The sequence below is a fragment of the Phaseolus vulgaris genome, chromosome 11 (genome assembly GCF_051622355.1).
Source record: "Phaseolus vulgaris cultivar YP4 chromosome 11, ASM5162235v1, whole genome shotgun sequence".
NCBI classification, from domain to species: domain Eukaryota; kingdom Viridiplantae; phylum Streptophyta; class Magnoliopsida; order Fabales; family Fabaceae; genus Phaseolus; species Phaseolus vulgaris.
The window spans coordinates 37,610,564-37,619,068 of record NC_143508.1 but is presented as its reverse complement, the minus strand read 5'-3'; positions in this window follow the sequence as shown (position 1 = coordinate 37,619,068).

Here is an 8,505-nt window from a genome sequence, read left to right as displayed (position 1 = left end):
CATCATAGACATTCCAAACTCACCTTTCATAGTAGCCACAAATTTTTCACACAAACTATCTTGTGTAGCACCAAAGATGATGTCATCAACATAGATTTGCACAAGGATAATTTCAGAATTTGACTTTTTGATGAAGAGAGTCTTGTCAATCATTCCCCTTTCATAGCCATGAGACAGCAAGAAGTTGCCAAGCCTTTCATACCACTGCCGTGGAGCTTGCTTCAGTCCATACAAAGCCTTTTTTAGCTTGAAGACATGATTGGGATATTGATGATCTTCAAAGCCCCGTGGTTGATCCACATACATTTCCTCATTGATGTAGCCATTCAAAAAAGCACTTTTAACATCCATTTGAAAGAGTTTAAAACCACTCATACATGCAAAAGCCAACAGCAACCTCACAGCCTCCAACCTTGCAACAGGAGCAAAGGTTTCACCATAATCAATTCCCTCCTCTTGATTGTAGCCTTTGGCAACTAGCCTTGCTTTGTTCCTTGTGATCACACCATCCTCATCCAGTTTGTTTCTGAACACCCACTTCGAACCAATGATGTTCATCTCAGCTGTTTTAGGGACAAGAAACCATACCTCGTTCCTTGCAAACTGATTCAGCTCTTCATGCATAGCTTCAACCCATTTTTCATCCTTGAGAGCTTCATTAATTGACTTTGGTTCAATTTGAGAGACAAAAGTAGTGTGCCTGCAGAAGTTTGAGATGGAGCTACGTGTAGAGACACCTTCCTTTATCTGCCCAATGATGTTCTCCACTGACAGATCTCTAGGAATCCTCCATTCTTTGGGCAACTCACTCTGCTGCATAATTTCAATCGGTTGTTTCGAGGAATCAACCGGTTGTTTTTCTACACAGATGTCCAGCTTCTCCAAACTAATGTTCTGCTCATCCCCTTCAGCACTGTTCTTCGAGATTTGAATGCTTTTGCGATCCATTTCATCAAAGACAACATGATCAGACTCTTCTACAGTCATTAGCCTCTTGTTGTAGATTCTGTATGCATGACTTGTTAGAGAATAGCCTATGAAGATACCATGATCAGCTTTTTCATCAAACTTCCCTAGGTTTTCCTTTCCATTGTTGAGAACAAAACAGCTGCAACTGAAAACTCTGAGATGATTGATGTTTGGCTTCCTTCCATTGAAGAGTTCATAAGGAGTCTTCTTCAGAATTGGCCTAATTAGCACTCTATTCATCGCATTGCAAGAGGTGCTCACTGCATCAACACAAAAATACTTAGGAAGAGAAGATTCACTTAGCATTGTTCTAGCTAGTTCTTCAAGGGACCTATTCTTCCTCTCTACCACACCATTCTGTTGTGGAGTTCTTGGAGCAGAAAAATTATGCAGAATTCCCATCTTTTCACAGAACTTGCTGAACTTTTCATTTTGGAATTCACCTCCATGATCACTTCTTATTGAGCCTATGTTGTTGTTCTTTGTATTTTGGAATCTTCTTGCAAGCTTCTTGAATGCAGAAAAGGCATCACTTTTTTATTCCAAGAAGAGAGTCCAAGTGAACCTAAAAAAGTCATCCACAATAACAAGAGCATAGTAGTTTCCACCAAGGTTCATGGTTCTTGAAGGTCCAAAAAGATCCATGTGAAGTAGCTCAAGAGGTTTTAAAGAAGAAGCAACATTTTTTATTTTAAAAGAGTTTTTCACTTGTTTCCCCTTTTGGCAAGCTTCACAAATATGGTCCTTCTCAAACTTGAGCTTTGGCAGCCCAATCACAAGATCTTTACAAATTAACTTGTTCAAGTGATTCATGTGAATGTGAGCAATTCTTCTATGCCAAAGCCAAGACTCATCATGCTTGGATAGAAGACAACCAATTGAACAAGGCGAAGAGATATCTAGAAGATAAACATTATTGATTCTCTTACCAATTAACATTACCTCTTTTGTGTTGGGAAGACAGATTTCACAGGAGTTTGTTTTGAAGATAACCTGATATCCTTTGTCACAGAATTGACTAATGCTTAGCAGATTGTGCTTCAATCCTTCTACATAGAGAACATCATGAATGACCAAGATATCTTTGTCTCCTATGGATCCTCTCCCAAGAATCCTCCCCTTGTTGTTGTCCCCATAGGTAACGTGCCCTTCTTGCTTAAAGGAGATGCTTAGAAACTTTGATTTGTCCCCAGCCATGTGCTTAGAGCACCCACTATCCAGGTACCATTATTGCATGCTCTCCTCCAAGGTTTCCTACAAAGAAGATTTTCAAGTACAAAGATTTGGTCCCCTTATGAATGTGGGTCCATTTGCTTTACATTCATCATTTGAACCTTTACTACACTTGGGAATCCACTTCATAAAGCCCCTAGGAACAACATATTTTTTGATTTTACAGAATCTGACAGAATGGCCTCTTTTCATGCAGTAGAAGCATGTAACAATCGGTTGTTTCGACAGCCCAATCGATTGTTTTTCTGGCAGTTTCGAAAATGACTTTGAAAATCTATCTTGCTTGTTCTGTGAGTTAAAACCCAATCCAGCTTTTCCAAAAACACAGTTTTGAGATGCCAAGACATTCTCAAAGTTGGATTGACCTTTAGAAACCTTATCCACAGTTTTAACAAGATAATGTACTTTCTTTTCATGATTTTCGAAATTTTCACAAACAAACCTTTAGAAAGCTTATCCACAGTTTTAACAAGATAATGTACTTTCTTTTCATGATTTTCGAAATTTTCACAAATAAGAGTATCACACTTGCAAGAGGAGTTTTTGTAAACTATTTCAAGGTTTTCAAAATCTGTTTTTGAATTTTCCAATTCCTCTTCCAGTGTTTTGACTCTGTTTTCAAGCCAGCTATTCATTCCCTTTAATCGGTTGTTCAAGAGGGCCAATCGGTTAGCTTCTTCATGTGTTTCTTGAAAAGCTTGAAGTAATTAACTGTAATTTTCAGAGTTTGAGGAATTAGAAGAACTTACACTACTTGTGTCATCTTCCTTTTTGGCCATGAAGCAGAGGTTGAGGCTTTTTCTATTTTGCTTCTTTTTCCTTCGTGCTTGACTTCTTGACCTTACTTCCTTTGATTCATTGATGTTCCCATGAGTAGCTTTGAGTGTGTCCCACATCTCTTTAGCAGATTTGCATTTTGATATCCTGAAAAACTCATTAGTATCTAGTGCAGAAGCTATTATGTTTTGAGCAGTACAATCAAGCTTGGCCATCTTACATTCCTCATTGGTCCATTGGGACTAAGGTTTTGCAATAAAAGATCCATTATTTTTAAGCTTTGGAATGAAAGGGCCATTTTCGATTGAATCCCAAATTCCTTGACCAATGGATTCAACAAAGATTTTCATTCTAGCCTCCCAATATTTGTAATTCAAACCACAGAATAAAGGTGGTTTGTAGATTGAAGCACCATTCTCAAAAGATAGTTTTCCAGCCATAGAAAAAGATTTTCGGATCAAACTTGATTATCTTTCAAGTACCAAGCTCTTGATGCGAATTGTTAGAATGTATAGCTTTAAACTAGAGGGGGGTGAATGGTTTAAAGAGGGTTTTCGCAAACTTTTAAGTCTAGAATGAAATTACTTCAAGAAAACTTGGTTAAGAAATCAGTTTGCCAAAAACACAAAGCAGTTTAGCACAGCACTAGAAAAACAATAAGTTGTTTCACAGAAACAATCGGTTGTTTATACCAGTTCACAAATACAAACTGAAATTAAAGAGTTTAAGGGATAGAGAAATTGCACACACATGTTTATATTGGTTCACTCTTAAACCAAGAGCTACATCCAGTCTTCCCAAAAACCACTGGGGAATCCACAAAGCAATCAACCCTAGATTACTTACAACACCACCAAAGAAGTGACCTTGATCCCCTCAAGACACACATTAACTTTGGCTCAGCACAAACACCACTAAGAATGCTGATCTTGACAACCTCAAGAACATACAACACTTCTCAGCTTCACACACAGAGTTTCTTCAAAGTACAAAAGGATTACACTTGTTACAGAAAAGATCTGAAATCAATACAAGATGAAAATCCTATATCACACTCTCTTGATCAAAGCAATCTCAAAAGCAATCTTCAACTCTTCAAAAGCAAAATCAGTGAAAAACTCAAATCTTTTTTCTTTGATTAAAACTAAGTTCTTGTTTGTTACAAAATATGAACAAACTATTTATTGCATTCAAAGACTGGACAAAGCATTTAAAACTGGAGCGTATTCAGTTATAAAATCATTTAAAGCTCAGTCAAAGCACAAAACAGTTTTCTGTTATGGTCCCAAAACAAACAATCGATTGAATGCTCGAATCAATCGGTTGTTTTGGTTTCACAGCAAGTCAACCATCAAAAATAGTTTTCAACCTTTCTAAAAACACCTAAGTATAAAACAATCGGTTGTTTCGACAAAACAACAGGTTGTTTTTCACTTACTTTGAAAAACACTTTCAATGAAAAGGTTTGAGAATGCTTAAGCTTTGGATTCAATCAAGAGTGGATTTAACACAGATAATCTACCCCGGATCCTATTCTAAAACACATCAGCAACAACAAGCACCTCCAGCCTTCCATCAACCTTTAAAGGGTTTGGATTCTTCAAAGTTTGACCACACTTGATTCAACAAATTACTCACAGAAACATAGAAAAACATATTGCATTTAATTTTGTGCACAAGTAGTTCTCAACAAAGAATGAGAGTTTAATCCTCAAATCACTGAATTTCTAATTAGAGAAGTTCAAGAACCCAGCACTAGACCCTAATATGTAGACATGTACAAAACATTCAGTCCTTGCTAAACCTTTCAAAAGAAATCAGAAATCTGCAAAGCAGAACTTTGTCAAATCTTAAGATTTGATCCCTTAAAGAATTTGGGACCTTCGGTGTTAGTTTTATCTTTTATATTGACAATACATCTTGGAATCAACTTATAGATGCCTTTAGGTACAAGAGATTTACGAAACCGGCTATACCTGACAGAATGACCTTTCTTCATGCAATAAAAGCATGTAACAACCGATTGAAACGACACTTTAACCGATTGTTTTACTGAAAAATTTGAAAAAGGTTTTGCAATCCTTTTTTATTTGCTTTGAGGATAAAATCCCAAACCTGCTTTTCCAAATACACATTTATGTGAGGCTAAAACATCTTCAAAGTTGGACTTTCCAGTTGTAAGCTTTTCCAAGGTTTTCAAAAGATAACAAATCTTCTTTTCAAGAAGTTCACAATTTTCACAACTTATTTTCTCACAACTATAAGAAGAATTCTTGTAGATTAAATCCAGATGTTCTAAATCTTCATTTGTTTTACACAGCTCTTCCTCCATATCCTTAACTTTATTTTCTAACCAGTTATTTAATCCTTTCAACCGGTTGAGAGAAAGGACCAATTGGTTGGCTTCATCATGAGTTTCATAAAAAGCATTAAGCAATTGATCATAGGTGGTACCTTTACTTGTTGAAGTAGAGTCCACACTACTTGTTACTGATGCTAGAAGGCAAAGATTAGCTTCCTTATCATCTGAAGAACTTGAGGATGAGACATCATTGTCATCCCATGCTATATATGTTTTCTTAGCTTTTCTCATTTTCTCCCTTTTGAAGTCTCCTTTTTCCTTGACTTCATTGTTTGGGCATTCAGACTTAATATGTCCCTGTTCACCACATCCATAACAGGTATACTTATTAGAATTGAATTCACTAGATTTCTTTGAATCATACCTTTTAGAAGCTTGTTTCTTTCTCAAGAATTTGTTGAATTTTCTTGATAACAAACTTATGTTCTCTTCTTCACTTTCACTTGAAACATGTTGTTTGCTAGCTTTAAGTGTTATGCTCTTGTTATGCTTGTCTTCACTCTCTTGAACAGCAAGCCTTTGAATCTCAATTTCATGTTCTCTTAGTTTGCCAAAAAGAGATGCCACAGTCATTGAGGTGAGATCCTTTGATTCTGAAATGGCAGTAGCCTTTGGTTGCCATGTTCTATCAAGACACTTCAGTACCTTGATGTTGAGTTCTTTTTCATCAAACTTCTTATCAAGACTCATAAGATGATTCACAATGTGAGAGAACCTCTTTTGCACATCACATATTGATTCTCCCTTCTGCATTCTAAAGAGTTCATACTCCTAGATCAGAGCATGCTTCCTAGCTCTCTTTACATCATTTGTGCCTTCATGTGTGACCTCCAAGATGTCCCACATTTCTTTGGCCTAGCTACATTGCGAAACCCTGAAAAACTCATCACAACTTAGAGCAGATGTTATAATATTCTTAGCTATCCAATCAAATTTAGCTTTCTTACATTCTGCCTCTGTCCATTCAGATGAAGGTTTATCAACTAAAACATCATCTTTCTTAACTTGAGGTACAAAAGGACCATTTTCAATTGACTCCCAAATGCCTTTGTCAGTTGAGTGCATAAAGATCTTCATTATAACTTTCCAAAATTGGTAATTAACTCCACAAAACAGAGGTGGCCTATTTATTGAGGCGCCTTCCCCAAAGGACAAACAACCGATTATCTCAAAACTTTAATCGATTGTTTTTCCCTTTGCATGGAAAAAAACTTTAATCTTTAAAATAGATTGAAATAAGCTTTGTTTGAGAATCAATACTGATCTTACAAAGATTCTAAACCCCATACCAAAACCTAAACCTAAAACATCACCAACTTCAGGCTTCATGAGGATTTGACACATCAAAGTTTCCCATCTTCAACAGAAGATTGGTACTGGAAAGGAAATTTTTTTTTGGAAGACAATTGGCAGTTTGTGGTGCTTTGAAGAGAGTTTTATCGAGGTTTTTCTCCTTGAGCTTGTCAAAAGATTCTAAGGTGGCTGAGCTCGGGGTTTGGAATAATGGGATATGGGTTTGGAAATTTGAATGGAGAAGAAGTTTTTTCAAATGGGAAAAGTATTTGAAGTGTCCAAGGTGTGAGTTTTGAATTGGAAGGAAGATAGTTGGGCATGGAAAGATAGGGAGGTTCTACTTTATACATTTAAATCTACTTATAATCGTCTAAGAGGGGGGGGGGGGGGTCGAGAAGGGGAGAATACTAACGTGTTTAAACAGTTTTGGATGAGTAAAGCTTTGTCATCTGCACCTGTTACTGGTTGGAGGATGTTGGTAAATAAGTTAGCCACTAGGGCAAACTTGGAGAAGTGTGGAATTGCGGTCGAAAGTCTTCTATGTAGTCTTTGTGGGGTGGAGGAGGAGTCTAGTAGTCATTTGTTCTTTGAGTACATATTTGCGTGGCTAGTATGGTGTTACTGCTTTGCATGGCTTGGAGTGCAGTTTGTGTCCCACAATGTTCCACTGCTAAATTTTTCTCAGTTCAGGTTGAGTAATGATCCTGCCTGTTGACCAAAGCGCTGGAGCCTTGCCTCGTCAACTTGGATCGACTTCTGCGCCGTGTTAGCCTCTGTCTTTCACCGCGATTCACCTCAAGAACCTGCAAAAGAACAGAACGGCGCCGCTGCGGCCGATCACGCTCCGACGCCCAAGTCAGCGACTGAACCACCAATTACTAAGAGTAAAACTCAAGAACTCTGAAGGAACCGTGCAATGTTCTCTCTCCGCGTACTCTTGTTCTCGCAATTGTAAAGAAGTAATCCAAACGTGTGCGTACCTCAGAAGTTCGTTGGAAACTCTTATATACCTGGATACTTTCTCTCTCCTGGCAGTTACATATCTGGACACGTGGCTCGCATCCAGCGGTACACGTGCCACCATCTGGAGCATCCTTGACTTGGGCGCTATTTCTGACTCTTCTTTGGCTAAGTTACTTATGCATGGTATACTCAGTGCATAGTTGCCTTGGAGCGTGATCTCTTCTGGGTGGCGAGTTCGGGTGCCTTCATACACACCTTCCCTGTGGTCTCGCCGGCCGCCTTCATGATCTGCCCTACCTGCTTCACCGTGTATGTTCAAGTGTACTATCTCCCGAGCTTCATCCTCTGGCCAGCTGGGAAATGACCATCTGCCTTCATTTTTGGCGATGTCCTTGTTTCGGCGATCTCTAATCACTTGGTCGCCTGGGTTCACATCTGGCGACTTCATCTTCAACCCGGTGACTGCCGGTTCCAGTGTGCTGGAGATCGGAGCACGCCAACTTAATAACTGGTGACTACACGAGCCCCCGACTTCCTTCCCTTCTTCCAGCCAGGTGTCCCATCAACACGCCTATACAATAGCTTGATGCCACGTCATCACTTCCGACTACCAGGGCGGTACACAAGCCCCCCAGTCTTAAGCGAAGACTTGTCCAGCGAAAAGACTAAAGGAGTCACGTCAATACTGACCTACGTGGCGCTGGCGCAGAATTCCAAACGTTTGTACTTTCTGCTTCCCTGACGCTCCACCAAACATTCTCCCAATCGCTCGACACGTGGCTTCATCAACGGTTGTCTTTAGTTGTCGTTTGCGCTTCCAAAACCATTCGAAAAACCCTTAAACCCATTTCACTTCTACTGTTCCATCACCTCTTTGCTTTCTAACACGCTCTGAGTTTCTTCTGCAA